The sequence below is a fragment of the Camelus dromedarius genome, chromosome X, assembly GCF_036321535.1.
Source record: "Camelus dromedarius isolate mCamDro1 chromosome X, mCamDro1.pat, whole genome shotgun sequence".
NCBI classification, from domain to species: domain Eukaryota; kingdom Metazoa; phylum Chordata; class Mammalia; order Artiodactyla; family Camelidae; genus Camelus; species Camelus dromedarius.
The window spans coordinates 81,201,515-81,220,155 of NC_087472.1; the positions used below are offsets into that span (position 1 = coordinate 81,201,515).

The 18,641-nt window shown below is 37.3% G+C and overlaps 1 long non-coding RNA gene across 1 annotated transcript in view; it reads left to right on the plus strand.

Moving 5' to 3' along the window:
- The window catches only part of LOC135320188 (uncharacterized), a 182,846-nt gene that overhangs the window by 56,202 nt on the left and 108,003 nt on the right, over nucleotides 1–18,641 (plus strand). The window lies entirely within an intron of this gene.

Genomic DNA, 18,641 nt, shown 5'->3' on the forward strand with positions numbered 1-18,641 from the left:
GTCATCTGTTGTGTTCCTCTTTAAATATATGTTAAGAACTCTACCTTTTTTGCTAAGCGTATGGTTCTGCTTGGTATTCACTGGCTCAGTCTTGGACACAATTTATTAGTTCAGTCCCTGGTTCTCTGTTTTGTTTCTTACCTTTTTGGGTTCCTTTCTGTAGAGTGCAAATACCACTCATGATGAGACTCTTCTGATTTATACTAAAACCCGTAACACACACATTTGGAAACCTATGGCTGCTTGGGGGGCAATATGGCTACTTAAGAGAGTCCCTGTTACTGCTGCCAAGCCCCTGACTGTTATGAAAACACAATTCCGTTGTTTCCAAAGCCCTGGGAAAGGGAGAGCTAATTTTTCCTTCTCCTTTCACAAAACAGAAGGAACTGTAAATAATAATCCTCTAGATAACACAAATAGGTAAACATTGCCAGGGTTTGTTATCTAGAGTGCTAAAAATTCTACGTTCTTATTGGGTGGTGGTTCTACTTACAGAGGTTCAAAATTTCTGCTGCTGATAGTAGTAGCCAGCCAGAGGAGAAATTGTACATAGGAGAAAAACAGTATGTTTACTCCTAAGTAATATGGAGTAAATCTGTTGACTTTTGTCATATTTTGAATCTGGAAAAGCATTTTATTCCAGATAGTTCTCCTATCCCGACAAAAGATTTGAAACACAGCTCTCTTTTATTACCATTTACTATAGGACACCCACTTTAAATTCTTGTATAATTTAAAAGTTTTCTAGTGAGTTTGCAATTCTTGGATATATTAAACTTTAAGAGCAATTCCTGAGCTTTCCTCTTTTTTTTAGTTATGATGAGTACTGTATCCCAAAGTAATGGGGCTTTGGTTGTAAACTAATTTTCTGATATTGACAGATATGAAGATAGGTATGATTTATGTCACTTGGTATGATTATTGTGAATTCATTGTGTATGTGGTTACTATATGTGCAAGATATCTCTATCTATATATATGACACAAATATTTTTTTTTTCTAAGAAACCACATACCTTGGGTATTTATGCCACCCTGTGTTCTTTTCCCTGCAGGGAGCCTTGTTAATCAACAGGCTCTCAGAGTCGGCCTTTTTTCCCTCTAGGAACCTGCTGTATTCAGTGAATCTACTGGATGTTCAGGGTCATGTATATATAGGAACAAAGCACTTCCCTCTTTCCCCAAATGAATGCTCCATTTACTGGAGTCTGATTTATATTTAGCTGCATACATACTATAAAAGATGTGTAAATAAATGCTCAGGAGCACTGATAATTAGTTTTGAGTTTAGGAAAATCATGAAAAAAGTAGCTTATGAAAAAGGTTTCAACAGAGAGAAAAAGAATCCTTGAATTGGATTGGGTTGTTTATTTTTTTCTTATTGAGTCGTATGAGCTGCTTATATATTCTGGAGATCAAGCCTTTGTCGGTTTCACTTGCAAAAATTTTCTCCCATTCCGTAGGTTTTCTTCTTGTTTTACTTCTGGTTTCCTTTGCTGTGCAGAAGCTTGTAAGTTTCATTAGGTCCCATTTGTTTATTCTTGCTTTTATTTCTTCTAGGACAAAATTTTTGAAATGTATGTCAGATAATGTTTTGCCTATGTTTTCCTCTAGGAGGTTTATTGTATCTTATCTTATGTTTAAGTCTTTAATCCATTTTGAGCTGATTTTTGTATATGGTGTAAGGGAGTGTTCTAGCTTCATTGTTTTACATGCTGCTGTCCAGTTTAAGACCTAAACAAGCAATTCTCCAAGGAAGACATACAAATGATCAAAAGGCACATGAAAAAATGCTCAATATCACTAATTATCAGAGAAATGCAAATCAAAACTACAATGAGGTATCACCTCACACCAGTCAGAATGGCCGTCATTCAAAAACCCACAAATGACAAATGCTGGAGAGGCTGTGGGGAAAGGGGAACCCTCCTACACTACTGGTGGGAATGCAGTTTGGTGCAGCCACTATGGAAAACACTGTGGAGATTCCTCAAAAGACTAGGAATAGACTTACCATATGACCCAGGAATCCCACTCCTGGGCTTGTATCCAGAAGGAACCCTACTCCAAAATGACACCTGCACCCCAATGTTCATAGCAGCACTATTTACAATAGCCAAGACATGGAAACAGCCTAAATGTCCATCAACAGGTGACTGGATAAAGAAGAAGTGGTATATTTATACAATGGAATTCTACTCAGCCATAAAAACCGACAACATAATGCCATTTGCAGCAACATGGATGCTCCTGGAGAATGTCATTCTAAGTGAAGTAAGCCAGAAAGAGAAAGAAAAATACCATATGAGATCGCTCATATGTGGAATCTAAAAAACAAAAACAAAAACAAACAAACAAACAAAAACAAAGCATAAATACAGGACAGAAATAGACTCACAGACAGAGAATACAGACTTGTGGTTACCAGGGGGGTGGAGGGTGGGAAGGGATAGACTGGGATTTCAAAATTGTAGAATAGATAAACAAGATTACACTGTATAGCACAGGGAAATATACACAAAATGTTATGATAACTCATAGAGAAAAAAATGTGCCAATGAGTGTGTATATGTCCATGAATGACTGAAAAATTGTGCTGAACACTGGAATTTGACACAACATTGTAAAATGATTATAAATCAATAAAAAATCTTAAAAAATAAATAAATAAAAAAATTTAAAAAAAAAGAATCCTTGAATTGGAAGTGGACATGGAATTTTAAGCATAGGCGAAAAGCATGAACAAGGGTCTAACTTGGTATCTGGTTATAATTTTTGTGGACATTTCATGTTATGTTACATTGAATTATATGTTAATGCAAGTACTACAAAACAACAGTGTGTTTGCGGGAGAGAAGACCTTAGTTCAAATGTCAGTTCTCAATCAAGTATCCCATGAGACGTGTTTCAGGTGTTTAGCATGGAAGTACTCACACATATGTGTGCATGTAGACACATACGTACACACATGCCAGTGATGCCTTTGTCCCTTTGCATGTCCATCCTGTCCTCTGCCAAAATATGCCTGCCTTTCTAATTAGGGGAGCTGCTAAAGCAATTTCCCATTGTATCATTGAGCATAATACACAGCTAATCACTCAGACATCTCTCATTTTGTACATCACATGCATGATCAGATTACAGGGATGTTAACCAAGCTTTCAATGATATAGTAGTTAACTCTACATTTTGCTAGATGCCAAAGGTTCCTCATTAGCTGTTTTTTACCATCCTTTCCCATCTTGATGGTATGAATTCAGAGAAACAACTTTACTACCTACTCAAAATGAGAAGGGACTTGTCATATCCAGCCTCCAAAATAGCCACCAATAATTTTTGCCTCCCATTATTCACACCCACGGTATTCATTCCCTCCAAACTCTGTATGAAGTTTATTTGATGTAACCAATAGAATGTAGCAGAAATGATGCTATGTCACTTCGAAAGTTAGGTGATAAAGACTGTGGTTTCCATCTTGGGTTCTTTATCTCTCCTTGGATCACTTACTCTCAAAGAAGACAACAACCATGTTCTGAAGACAAGCAGTCAGTGTCTGGAGAGGCTAATGTGGCAAGAGACTGAGGTCTTCAGCAAATGGTCAGTGAGGAACTGAGTCCTGCCACCAACCATGTAAATGAGCTTGGAAGCAGATTGTCCAGCCTTGAGATGACTGCAGCTCTGCCTGACAGCTTGACTGTAACCTCATGAGAGACTCTGAGCTACAACTACTAAGTTCAATTGCTCTTAGATTCTGACCCACAGAAATTGCAAGACAATAAATTTTTAATGTTTTAAGCTGATAAATTTAGGGATAATTTGTTATGCAACAGTAGATAACTAATACAAGACCCTTCTGAGTGAGAGTTTTCCCTTGTGCAGAAACCACAGAGCAGACTTAAACAGTCTCTCTTTGAAACTGCTGGGGATGGGGACAGCTGATCCTCTGTCACCTCAACAATGAGGCATGACCTCTCAGCAGTTTCAGGCCTGTGTTTAAGTTGTTGTAGTTTTACAACATCTGATCTACACAATAGAAGTAGAAGAAAGAAGTTTCAGCTGCATGACCCATCATGGATGGAACCACATTTCTGCCTGGAACATGAAGAACCTCTGTTCTTAAATTTGATCCTTTCATTTAAAATCAATCAATCTCTTATTTATCCAACCGTTGGTTCAGATCCTAACTTTTGCTTTCAGCAAAACTATAAAAAACATAAGACAATCCTCATGATCGGAAGCAAGGAAACATAATATATCAGGACAAAATTTTTCCCTTAGCAACAGCAGCATAGCAGTTGTGAGAGGAGGATTGTGCTTGTGAATGGAGACCCTCTCTGTGGGCAAAAATATGGATTCAGAAGGTTATTCAATCACTCTGAGCCTTGGTATCTTCTTTTCTAAAATTAGGTAAACAACATCTGACAGATTTTGTGATGATTAAATGTGATTCTGCTTATGAAAGTATTTGCACCTATTAAATACCATTTTAAAATACTCTCTAAGGTGCAGTGCATTGGCCTTAGGAGATATATCCATTCAAAGAAGAGGATGCCTTAACCCATTGAGCAGATACTATCTGGGCACTTATTACATGTCAGGCACTGTGCTGGGATGAGGATTGCATAATGAATGAACGGCACCTGGTATTTATTCTCAAAGAACTTACAGTTTGGTGGGGAAGTAGTAATTAATCAAGTAATCTCACAAATGAAAGCAAAATTCCATCTGTAACTAGTGTGTAGGTAGAGGTACTATGAGAGCACATATGAAGGGAGATTTGACCTATTGAGAAAAATTAAAAATACTACCCCAGAAAGTGACACTTCAGCTGAGATCTGAAGAAGCAGATGTTAAAGAAGGGTTGGAAATGCCTCTTAGGTTGAGGAAACAGCAGTCACAAAGACCTGATGGCAGGGCTGGAGTGTGTTGGGTAGGAGGAAAAAATCAGCGAGGCTGGAGAGCATCGGTATGAACCATTTCCCTCGTTCCTGTGTCTGCTAAGGTGTGTAACCGACCCAATGGAATAGTTGCACCTCAAGTACCTGATACTGAGGGCAATCTTGTTTTAATTGCTTCTCATTACATAACAGAAGGATAGAAGGATGCAACAATTATACATTCCCTCAGTGGTTTTGCTTCTCTGTCTCTCTCTCTCTCTCTCTCTCTCTCTCTCTCTTTTAATCTTGCTGGATGAGCAAGACCTGAGGAAAGGATTGCTGTGAATTATATCCTCATTTCTTTTCCTCTGAGCTTTGGTGTAAAGCCATTAGTCAGTATTGAAGAGCTCTGTAAGAAAGATACCTGTGCAAATAATTAATTGGAAAGAATACCCACAGTATGTGGTAGAGGACTAATATCCTTAATTTGCAAAGAAAGCTGAGAAGTCATTAAGGAAATATGAATGTGTATATATCCTAAAGGAAAAATAGGTCAAAGACATGAACCGATAATTTACAGAATACCAAATACAAGTGGCCAATAAGCATGGGAACAAAAGTTCAAACTCAATAACTGAGGAAAAATGTAAGATGGTATCTTTAATTGCTTTTGAATTCACTAAGATTTTCAACAATGTTAATATTCATTGTTGGTGAGGGTACGGGAAAATGAATATTCTCGTGCTTTTTTAAAACAAGTTTATCGAGGCATTGTGTCAAGGGTCCACAAGGCCACCAGGAGTTTTGATGATTTGCTAGGAGGACTCACAGGACTTAGCATATACTCATACTCATGGCTATGATTTATTATACATCAAAAGAATACACAGTAAAATCAGCAAAGAAAAAGATGCATGAGATGAAGTCTAGGGGAGACTAGACACAAGCTTCCATGAGTCCTCTCCTGGTGGAGTCACACAGGACACAATTACTCCAACAAAAAAATTGTGATAACACATATGAGATGTCGTCTGTCAGAGAAACAGAAACTCAGTGGCCAAGGTTTTTAATTGGGGAATGGTCACATAGGTAGTTTTTGTCTAGCATGTATCCAAAATCAGTATCCCAGAAAGAAAGCAGGTGTTTAGTGTAACCTACATTGTTTGTACATTTTAGGCACAATGAACACTCTTATCGGTTAGGAAATGGTGTGAGTCCTTCCCAAATCCAAGATTTGAGTTATGATGCAGTCCAGTCTGTCAATTCTTTCATTCATTCTTTGGTGTCATAGCTAAGAAACATTGCCTATTCCAACAACTCAAAGTTTTTCTGCCATGTTTTCTAAAAAGTTTATTGTTTTAGTTCTTACATTTATATCTATGATGCATTTTTTTTGTATTACATAATTTTTGTGTATGCTATGAAGTAAGTGGCCAGGTTCATCTCTTTGTTTATGGATATCCCACTGTCCTAGTAACACTTGCTTAAAAATTGTTGTTGAAAATCAATTGACTATACACATATGAATTTATTTCTGGCTCTCATTTCTATTCCATTGATCTATGTGACTATCTTTAATCCAGTACCACACAGTCTTAACAATCGTAGCTTTATAATAAGGCTTGAAATTAGAAAGTAAAAGTACCCAAATTTTATTCTAATTTTTCAAAATAATTTTGGATATTATAGGTCTTCTCCTTTTCATATAAAATTTAAGTTCAATTTTTAAATTTCTACAAAAAATGTCAAATAAATTTGGGTAAAATTGCCATCTTAACCACATTTTCTTCCACTCTATGAATATGGACTGTCTCTCCATTTATTTAAGTATTTTTAATTCCCTCACCAGTGTTTTATAATTTTTAGTATACAATCTTACCCTTCTTCAGGTAAATTTATTCATAAGTATTTTATTCTGTTTGATGTGATTGTGAAATGAATTATATTCTTAATTTCATTTCAGATTGTTCATTGTGTATGTATAAAAATACAAGTTTTTTTTTGTATATTGGTCTTATATTCTGTGATCTCATATTAGTTGAGTAGTTCTTGTAAGGTCTTTGTTTGGCTTTGTTATCAGGATAATATTTACATCATAGAGTGAGTTGAGACATGTTCTTTCCTATATTTTTTGAGGAATTCACGGAGTTTTTTTTTTCTTTAAAGGTTTGATAGAATTTACCAGTAAAACCATATGGACTTGGGCTGTACTTTCTTGGAGATATTTAATTATTAATTCAATTTCTTTATATATTACAAGTATTATAGTTATACTCAGTTTCTCTATTTGTTCTTGAGTCAGGTTTGTTAACTTTTCTATGAATTTGTTCTTTTCATCTGTGCTGTTGAATTTGTTGGCATAGAAGTTTTTATATTATTCCCTAATAATCCTTATAATTTTAGAAGGATTAGTGGTAATGTCCTCTCTTTCATTGATAATTTTGTCACTCTGTGTTTATTTCTTGGTTAATATAGCTAATGATGTGCCAATTTAGTTAATCTTTTCAAATAACCAACTTTTGCTTTTAGCATTTATACTCATCATTTTTTTGTTTTCTATTTCACTGATTTCCACTCTCATCTTTGTTTCACTTTTCTGTTTGCCTTGGGCTTAGTTTCCTCTTTTTTCAAGATCGTTAAGATGAAAGCTTAGATTGTTGATTTAAGTTATTTTTCTTTTCTATTATAGTCATTTAAAGCTAAAAATTTCCATCTAATCACTTCTTACCATAAATTGATACAGTCTCTTTACATTTTCTTTCAATTCAAAATAAATTTTAATTTCTTTGTAATTTCTTCTTTGACACTTGGGTTATTTAGAAATGTGTTATTCAATTTCCCAATATTTGTGGAGGTCCCAAAGGGAATTTGGGACCAAATCCTCTTTTGTTTTTAATTTCCAATTTAACTCTATTGTGATTGGATATTTTGAATGATTTCAATCTTTTTGAATTTATTAAGACTTGTTTTATGGCCTACTCTGTGGTCTTTGTGGAGAAAGTTCCACGTATGCTTGAAAATAATGTGTGTTTTTGGGTAGAGTGTTCTATAGATGTTTGTTAGGTCAATTTGATTGACAGTGTTGTTCAAATCTTCTACTTTCTTACTGATTTTTAAAAAAGTTTTTCTATCAATTACTGAGAGTGCAGTATTAAAATCTGTACCTCTTATGGTTGAATAGTCTATTTCTTCCTTCAGTTCTTTCTATTTTTATGCGCTCTGTTTTTAGATGCATATATACATATAATTGTGATATCTTCCTGCTGAATTGATCTTTTTATTGTAAAATCTCTCTTTTGTCTCTAGTAACTTATTTTGTATTAAAGTCTACTTTGTCTGATTTTAACATCTGACTCTTTTTTGGTTATTATTTGCATGGTAAATCTCTTTCCATCCTTTTCAACTTATTTGTGTCTTTGAATCTAAACTATGTCTCTTTTAGATAGTATATAGTTGGATCCTTTTTTTAAAAAGTCTAGTCTAATAATCTCTTAGTTTTGTATGGAGTGTTTAAACTATTTACATTTAATGTAATTATTCATATGGTATGATTTACATTTGCCATTTTGTCATATGTTTTCTTTTTAAATTTATTTTTAAACAGTTTTATTGAAGTATAGTTGATTTATTATATTAGTTTCAGGTGTACAACATAGTATTCAGTATTTTTGTAAAATATAGTCTGTTTAATGTTATTACAAAATAATGTCTAGAATTCCCTGTGCTGTACAATACATCCATGTCACTTATTTATTTTGTACATAGTAGTTTGTATTTCTTAATCCCATACCTTTATCTCGCTGAACCCCCCCTTCCCTCTCCTCAAGGTATCCACTAGTTTATTTTCTATATCTGTGAGTCTGTTTCTGTTTTGCTGTATACATTCATTTGTTTTATCTTTTAGATTTCACATATAAGTGATAACATACAGGGTCTTTCTCTGATTTATTTCACTTAGAATAACACTCTCTAGATGCATCCACTAGCAGAATTTCGTTCTTTTTTATGGCAGAGTAATATTCCATTGTGTATATACATACGTGTGTGTGTGTGTATTCTTTATCCATTCATCTGTTGATGAACAGGGTTGCTTCCGTATCTTGGCTATTGTGAATAATGCTGCTATGAATGATGGCGTACATGTATCTTTTCAAATCAGTGTTTTCATTTTTCCCAGGTATATACCCAAAAGTGGAATTGCTGAATCATATGGTAATTCTATTTTTAGTTTTTTGAGGCACTTTTATACTGTTTGTTTTCTGTAGTGTCTGGAAATTGCTTATTTCTGTTTCATTATTTTTTTTTCCTGGGGTTTTTCCTCGTGTTCTTTCAATTAAGGCAAATTCCTATGCCTTCTCATTTTGTTTAACTTTTTCTAGCTTTATGAATTTAGGTGAAACAGTTGCCTGTTGTGGTCTGAATGGGCGTCCTTATGTAGTAGCATCCCTATGAAGACTGCTTGTTTCCATTGCCTTTGGTTGGAGAGCTAGATTTGATGTGGATGTAAGTCATGTCTTTCCTCGGGGTGTGCTGTCAGCTATCATCTTGGTAGGAGGTGGGACTGGAGATTGATGGGCTAGGGCTGTAGGCAGGTGTGAGCTGGGGCTTCCCCTCTCCTCAGTAACCGTCTCCACCCTTTTTGGGGTAGTGTAAGATCCCAGGTTGCTGGAATAGAATCTCTGAGAGTCAAGTCTTAGCTTGTTCTCTTCCCTTTAAGTGTGTGCTTTCCCCTCCCCCAGCACTAAGACTCTTGCCCCAGAAGGGAGCAATGCTGAAGTAAGAGAGGCTGTGCAGGCTCTTGGCTCATGATGGGACATGGGCTGTGGTGGGCTGGCCACAGACAGAGGTCTGATCTGCCTCTGATGCAGTCATTGCCCTTCACCTTGCTCAGATGCAGCCTCAGGTTCAGATCTTCTTTGTCCCTCACATTTGATCACTACCCTCAGCCTCCGCTGCCCCAGCCCTGTTGTGGAGCCACACCACAAGGCAAGTGGTGTTCTTGTGGCTCTCGGTGTGCACTGGCACATGGGCTGCGGTGGACTCGCCGTCATCGGCATTCCAAGTTGCTACTCACACACTTCCTGAGCATGCACCAACAATGGCCACCCTGCCCTACCCAGAGGCCGCACTGGGTCTGAGCCGCATCTGCATCCCATGCTGAGCTTTATCCTTGGCCATGGCAGCCTTAAGTCTAGTGTAGAGCTCTGACCTGAAGTAAGCAGGGCTGGAGCGTTCACTCAGCTCAGGCTGGGGCACATGCTGGCACAATTGTGGGAAACCAAGCAGCCACCAGAGCAGTCTTCAGTCCACTCTCTCTGTTCTGCTTGGGGGCTAGGCAGTGTGCATGCACGTGTTTCTCATGAATGTAGGCCAGGCTTCCCACAGCCCTCCTGTTAGTCCTAGCAGTCCTCTAACGAGCCAGGAGGGGTTCGTCTTCCCTGTATAGGGCCCCAGGGATGGGGCACCCAGTGAGTGGCTCAAACCACTCATTCCCCAGAGCAAATCTCCACCCATGTGGTCTCCCTCCTCCTCTGAGTCCCCTCCTAGAAGCACAGGTGAAGACCTGATTGTGTCTCTTCCTCTACTACATGATTCCATGAGTATCTTTATTACAGCCTTGGTTGTACAGGAGTCTTTCTGCCAGTTTCCAATTAGTTTTCAGTGAGAATTGTTCCACATGTAGATGTATTTTTGACATGTTCATGGGGAGAGATGAGTCATCTTGATTGATCTCTCTCTGGTCCCTGTTATTTGTTTTTTATAAGTCTTATGTCTTCTTAGTTCCTCTATTCCTCCATTATTGATTTCTTTTCTGTTAAATTGATATTTTCTATCATATCATTTAAATTCCTTTTTTGGTTTTTATTCTACATTTTTTGGGTTATTTTCATAGTTGTTTCCCTGGATATTATAAATAACATCTTAATTTAAAACAATCCAGTTGTGGTTAATACCAACTTAATTTCAACAATATGCAAAAACCTTGCTCCTATATAGCTTTCTTCCCTCTCCTTCCTTTTTGCTACTGTTGCCGTACAAATTACGTCTTTATAAGTTATAAGTCCATAAACAGTTTTGTTATGATTGTTCCATGCAGTTTTTTTTAAGCCAGTTAAGAGAAAGAAAGAGTGAAAAATATGTTTATATATTTTAAAAATTATTCATTTAATTATCCTAGCAGTGTTCTTTTTTCTCTGTATGAATCCAAATTATTATGATTATTGTGTAGTGTTCTTTTTTCCTTCAAACTGAAGGACTCTCTTTTGTATTACTAATAAGGCAGGTGCACTGGAGATGAATTTTCTGTCTTTACTTATCTGGGGATGTTTTCATTTATCTTTCATTTTTGAAGACTAGTTTTGCTGGATATATTAAGTCTTGTTTGATAGACTTTTGTTTCAGCACTTTGAATATTTCATCCCACTGTGCCCTGGCCTCCATGGTTTCTGACAAGAAATCAGATGTTAATCTCATGGAGGGTAACTTGTACATAAAGAGTTTTTCTCTTGCTGTTTTAATATCTTCTCATTGTCTTTGACTTTTGACAGTTTGACAATAATGTTACAGATTTTTTTGAGTTTATCCTACTTGGAGTTTGTTGAGCCTATTAGGCATACAGATTAATGTTTTTCATCAAATTTGGGAAGTTTGCAGCCATTATTTCTTCAAATAATTTTTTTCTGTCTTTGTCTCTTTTTTTCTTACTCTGGGCCCTCATTACATATGTATCAGTAAGCTTAGTAATGTCATACAGTTTTCTAAGACTCTGTTCATTTATCTTCATTCTGTTTTTCTTTCTGTTCCTCAAACTAGATAATTTTGATTGACCTGCCTTCAAATTTGTCTGTCTATTACCAGCTCAAATTTGTTGGTAAGTCCCTCTAGGACTTTTTTCATTTCAATTATTTTAAATCTCCAGAATTTTATTTCTTTTTTTCTTATTTCTCTTACTTTACTGATGTTCTCTATTTGGAAGACATATTTGGCATACTTTCATTTTTGAAGCCTAGTTTCCTTTAGTTCTCTGAACATATTTAGAGTAGCTTGTTTGAAGTCTTTGTTTAAGTCAAAATCTGCTCCCACCTTCCCATAGACATTTTCTAGTGCCTGCTATTTTCCTGTGTGTGGCTCATAATTTCCTGGTATTTTGCGCATCTCATAACTTTTCTTTAAACTGGACATTTTTGACAATATATTGTGTTAACTTTGGAATTAGAACCCTCCATCACTTTTTGGGTTTGTTGTTGTTTTGTGGTTAATTTTTCTTGTGTCTGCTTGCTTGCTTAGTGACTTGCCTAGACTAATTCTATAGATTTCATATTTCCTGCTATAAGTGAGTTCTCTTCCCACTTAAAATTAAAAAAAAAAAAAACTTTAAAATATCAAGCCTGGCTTTTTATGGGTCACCTTTGGATCAGTATAGTATAGTAGTCAGTCAAGGATCAGTCATAAGACTTACTTATATATCCTAAGACAACAAGTCTTCCATCCTTTGCCAGGTGGGTCTCTGTGTGAAGGCATGTGTTTAAACATTAGAAAATTTAAAAGTCAGCCTTAACTTTCACTTTCTGATTGTACAGGGCCTCAAGTTCAACCAGAATTGAGTGACTTTGACCCTCTACTTTCTCAGTTATCTCCTGGGCATAAGCACTGCCCTGTACATGCACACAGCCTTCTAGGCCTCCAGAAAGAGCTTTTCAAAGTTTTTTATGGTAATCTGCTTCCCCAGGTCTACCTTTTGTCCAGGCCTTTGTTTTCCCCAACTGAAAACACAGTGTTAGAAAACTGTCGTGTAAATAATTCCAGTTGATTACTATTGTTTTTAGTTACACCATGGTGATGGATCTTGTTTCACATAGCTGAGTTCTGAGTCAGATCGAGTATCAACAATACCCTGGAATTCAAGCTTTTATAGAGAGTTGTGAATATGGTCAAATATTGAATGTCCTCTAGGGATGGGATTTTAACAGCATTCCAAAGGAGGTCACATCTTTCTGCTGACTGTAAGACTGTCAGCTTTTCATGGATACCATGCCAGTGGGCTGGCTAAGGGGCATGGGAGAAGACTCAAATTAAAATGCCATAGATCCCACTGTTCTTACCAAGATTCAGTAGTTTTTCTTGAACAAACTCTTTTCAGTTTGTTCTGTGCCTTTAGTTAATTTTCAGAGTTCATAAATGGCTGCTTTGGATTGCTTTGTCAGTATTTTCTTTGCTTTTATTGGGGAGAAGAATCACCAAGGTCCTCACTCTGCACTTTGAAAGTTAACTCAACTTCTCATACATTTTTAAAAATAATAAGTCGAAATTTGTATTACTTTCCCAGAGGGCAGATTATGAATGTGAATATAAATTATAAAAAAAAGTTTAACTTTTTACCTAGTTTATTCTTTTTTGAGCAGCTGAGCTAAGGAAACTGTCAGAATTCAACAAAATGATTATGTACAGTTTTATTCATAATAAAGAAAAATACGTAACATATATGTCCAGCCATGTAAGTTTGGTTCAATAAATTTTAACATAATTTTTAATGACTACATACTATTTCACATAAATGTACCATAAAAGAATATATAGCATAGGAAAATATGCAAAACGTACTAATAAAATTACCAATATATGAGCCTAATTTTGTGGTATCATATATTGCAAGTTATATTATAAATATATATGAATATTATAAATATAAAATATATACTTTAACACATATTAAGATATATTTTGTAAGTCACAAACACATATATGAATATATGTATATATTCACACACAAGCATATTTATGGATATACTATATACTATAGTATTAGAAATGGTTATCTCTGGATGGTGGATAATTTTCATTTTTTTCTTTGAGTTTTTAATGTTTTAGAAATTTTTATAGTTAGCATATCCCATTTGCAACCTGAGAAAAAAATAATACATGCTTTAAGACTAATTTAATGAACTATTTCTAAGTTGTAGTTACATGTTAGGATAATGTGGCTTATTACATGAGTGTTCTATTTTTGAAGAAGTTTATGAACAATATTCCTGACAAATTAGCCTTTTTAATCTGTTTGACCCTGGCGATTGTATAAATGACCAAGAGTTCCTTTCTAACTTCAGCTGCTCGAAAGCTTAGAGACAAATTTGTTGTCTATCCCTAACAATTACAACTGAAAGGGTTTTTATGGTATGCATTTTTGGCCTTCTTCTTAGCTCCATTTTATATCCCTTCTAATTTTCTTCTTTTCACCTTTATTTTCAATTTATTGTGTTTTCTAATATTTTGTATAATCTTCTAAAGCATCTTCAATCCCTTTTAAAACAAGAGAACAGTTGGGGCATGAATATATCTATATACACACACAGATAAATATACATGTATTTTAAAGGTAAGTACAGCATAACTCAGAGTTTTTGAGATTTTAAAACATTTAACTGTAAGACCATCTCTTCTTTATGCAGTACATCCATTCTTTGTACAGTGTGTTATTTCTACAACTGGTTGGCAGTTTTAGCACACAAAGCTGTTTATCCTATCATATTTCTCTGTAGGTGCATGCTTTCCTTTATCACAGCCATTATTTTAATTGCAATTTTACATGATCCTACTGTGGTTGGTATCTGGTCCACAAGGGCAACATAGTCTCCTGGGAAAAAGCACTAAACAATGAGATTTTAGGGCTTGTGTCCAGGCTATGACAACTACTGGCCATGTAGCCTCAGGGAAGTCACTTGAACAATCTGAACCACCTCACTTGTCAAATAGAATGATAATCCCCTCCATCATAACTAGCTAGTACAGTTTTTAGGATCAATTGAAATCAGGAGTTTGGATGGTTTGTATCAGATCTACAAATGGTTGTACAAATTTTAGGCAAAGATGTCTAGACTAACAAAGTCTGAATTGGCCAAGCTGATCACCTCAATTCAGGGCTGCATCTGCCCAAAAAGGGTGACTTTTTCTAATTGTTACAAAGTCTCCATAGGGACTAGGTGCATTCCAGGTTTTCTTCATAGATTGTAAAGATATTATCCAAATGCATTTCTCTGTATCAGCAATTTTGTAGGCCAAGATCCTGAAAATGCTGATGGGGTTCACCACTTGTTTTCCTTCCTAGGAAGTCACCAGTTGATTAACAGCGTACATTCATAAGAGCTCAGTTTTTACTGGAACTACATGCTTATTTAGAGTAGCAGTAATCATTAGCTTTGAGACTTTTGCAAAAAGCCATGCTGTATCATTTGTATCGAAACTAATATATGGGAATGCTTTGCCCTCATTTTGTTCCCCCCTTGCCACTGTGTCTAACACGTTCCATGAGATCAGCATGGAGAGTCTGCACTTCAACATGTGCGGGTCAGCTTATTATTAACATCGTGTTGTGCACACTGAGATGCGCTGTCCAAATTTCCTCTTCAGGTATGAAGCACTTATTTCCCGGGAGTGTTGGTTTCTGGCAGTTCAGAGCTTAATCTGTCCCCAGGAATTGCCTTTGGCTGAAATGGCTGCCTCTTCCAAGGTCACACCCCCCTTCTCAGGGGCAGTCAGCCTTCAGTAACTCGGGGATGCGGAGTACAAGGCCAATCCCTTTGCCTCGGTTTGAAACATCTCTGGGAGCTACCCTAACTTCAAAGCTTTCCATGAAGCCAACTGTTCTCTCTGTTGCAACTACGTTATAGTTCAGTTTTTCCCATATTACCTCACGTGTATTGTTCACAAGAGCGCATCCCTGAAAACCTCCTACACATAGATCATATTCCAGTCGATTTCCCAAGGAACCCAACCTCAAACCTAAAAGACGTTTGGAAATCCCTGAAATGAATCTTCAGGTGTAGGAGCCATTCTGTTCAAAGAACAGTATCAAAAATTGCCTAGTCAATAGCCATTCTCTCCTTCTTTCTTGCATATTGAACTCCAGTTTTAGTTAGGTTGTCTATGGGCCCAGATTCTATTACGAAATGTATTTCCCAGACTTCATTTCAGTCAAGGGTACCACAGCTTAGGCCAGTGAGATGTAAGCAGAAGTCACTGCTTGTTTAAGGGGCTAAGTGAGCTGATATATGTACCTCTGCCCTTCAGCCTCTCTCTTCTTCCTTCCTGAAAAGGATTTTCAATGCTGGAAGGGGACATGAGGGAAAAACAAACAGATCTGGAACCTCAGCTTATACATCCTTCAGCTCCTGAACCAATGTCAGCTAGCACTTAACTTTGGGCTTTCATAAATAGAGAGAAACAAACCATATCTTGTTTAAGTCATTGATGTTTGGATTTTGTTACATTCAGCCAAACTCAATCCGTATCTAATACAGGTGGGAAAAGTACTTTTAGGCTCTGGATTCAGATGAGCCCTGAGTTGAAGTTTAGACTTTAAGTTGGATGGGGCCTTGAGTCTTGGTACACTCATGCATTCACAACCTCAGCTGCCCTTACTTGTAAACTGGGCGGAACTTTACCTACGACACCTGATTTGTAGTAAGGACTAAATGAGATAATAGATATAACAGTGTAAAAAGAAAAACCGAGCAGAATGCCTGGCACAGCCTAAGCACTCTGTTAATATTAGTTCACTGATTTTACACATATTCCAGGGCCCCTTGCAGCTACCAAGTTTATTCTTGTAAGTTAGACCATATCAGATGCCCTATGTGTCTGAGTAACTCTGATAGGCTCCTCTTTCAGGCTATTACCAACCACCAGCCACACACTGGGGTGTGTTCTTTGCTGAGCTGTCATTTCACGAAGCCAGTCCACACAGTGTGATACAGCAAAGGAACAAAGGAAAATGAGAACACGCTGCAGTTTGGTTTCCTGGGAAGGAGACTGTGAGAGAGAATTTAGCATGCAGGATGTCTGTTCAGGAGTGCCTTTAGCGTCAACCCCTGTGGAATGGAGAGGAAGGAGGCAAGACTGGGCAGAGGGAGAAGTCCAGCTGTGATGTAGGCGCAGTGACAGCCTCTGTGGACCCTACAGAGAGTGGTGGCGCAAGCCCGCAGTGGGCCGAGAGGGCCAGGCATGTGTACTGTCACGTGGGTCAGACCCTGTGTAGACTACCCAGGGAAGGGACGTGACCTTGGCAAGGCTGCTCTCGGCCGCTGAGGCAGAGCCTGAAGAGGCAGACAGCTGGAGCAACACGTCCTTCACTGAAGAGGGATCTGGTTAGAGGCTCATCTCAGTGTCCATCATAGACAAGAAGAAGAAACACAGTTAACAGGAAATCACAGTGCTGAAAGTTAAGTATAAACTAACAAAATATTTTCGGATGTAGCACTGGCAATAGTAGTTTTAGTTTCTGGCTAGAGGAATTTTTGTTGCTGTTCTTTGAACAGAATGGCTAGAAATTAAGCTTGCTTTACAATACTCTTTTTCTCATCTTCAGAAACTTACAATCTTGGTCTTGCTTCCTTGGAAGATAAGAACTGGCTTGTGCTCATGGCATTGGAAATAAAAATCTGGGATACATGTGTGAAACGCTCCACTTTTTTGAAATGAACTGTATTGTTGGTTAAGCCAAATTATTTATTGCTTTTATTGGTCCAAGATTAGTCCACACATAATCGATACTGCGGCACTTAATCACTGAAAAAGCAATTTACATATATTACCTCACACAACCCATACAACCGTGTTAGAAGATTAAAGTTGTCACCTTCCTTCTCCTCATTTCTTTACCAAATTTCTCAGTTGCTGAGATGAAAAAAATCAAAGGAAACAAGGAAACAACAATTAAAAAAAAAAGAGGGAGGATTTGTTTCACAAGTTATGTAGCTGTTTTCAAGTGTTTTTTTTAAATGGTATTTCCAACATTTTCAGTCTTTTCCTTTTCTGGGATATTGCTGAGGCTGTAGAAGGAAGGTTAGGGAGCAATCACTGTTCTTACCTTGCTCTTTGAATTTTGTCTACATTCTCTGTGTATATGGAGAGGGGGAAAGAGAGGAAGGGAGAGAGAGAGAGACAGAGAAATTTTCCAGATGAGAAAATCTAATCTCAGACACACTAAGCAACTTTCCAAGCTCATTAAGTGGTACTGACTAGAGCCTAGGCGTTTTTGCTCTGCGGCCAGTAGTTTCTCTGTCGTGCTCCCTACCTCGCGATTGCTCCTCCATTTGTCCTTCCCTACCCTTTTCTACCTTGCTCAGAATCTGTTCTCAGACATCACTGGGGAGATCACAACATCATCAGTGCCCTCTTCAGTAGATAACCCAGCAAATATATTCTGGAATTCTAAAATACAAAATATTTATTCTCTTGAAACCAGACAGCCTGCATTTACCTGCTTCGGCCGCTAGATGTTGGGTTGTGAATGTAGAGGCTGAAATGAGACAAGTATTCAACCATTACTTAAGCGTTGCTTGTTGAGATCAGGCTTTGGGTTGTTGCCAAAAATATTGCTTATCAAGAGTAGTTCTCTCCGGCTCTCTATCACTGTCTCTCTCTTTCTGCCTGTTTCTCTGTCTCTCTTTCTTTCTCCCTGTTTATGACTCTCCATCCCTGTCTCTTTCCCTGTCTCTCTGTCACTCAGTCTGTATCTGTTTTTCATTTTCCTCCCTTTGATTGCGTTTCCTTTCTTGCCACCCCTCCCTTCTCCATCTCTCTTCCCACTCCCCCACCCGCTATCTGCCTCTCTCTGTCTCTCTTTCTCCTTGATCTCCGTATGTGGCCTCTTGCTCTCAGTTTCTTCTTCAGCCCTTCTGTGTGTGTGTGTGTGTGTGTGTGTGTGTGTGTGTGTGTGTGTGTCTGTGTGTGTGTGTCTGTGTGTCTGTGTGTCTGTGTCTCTTGTAT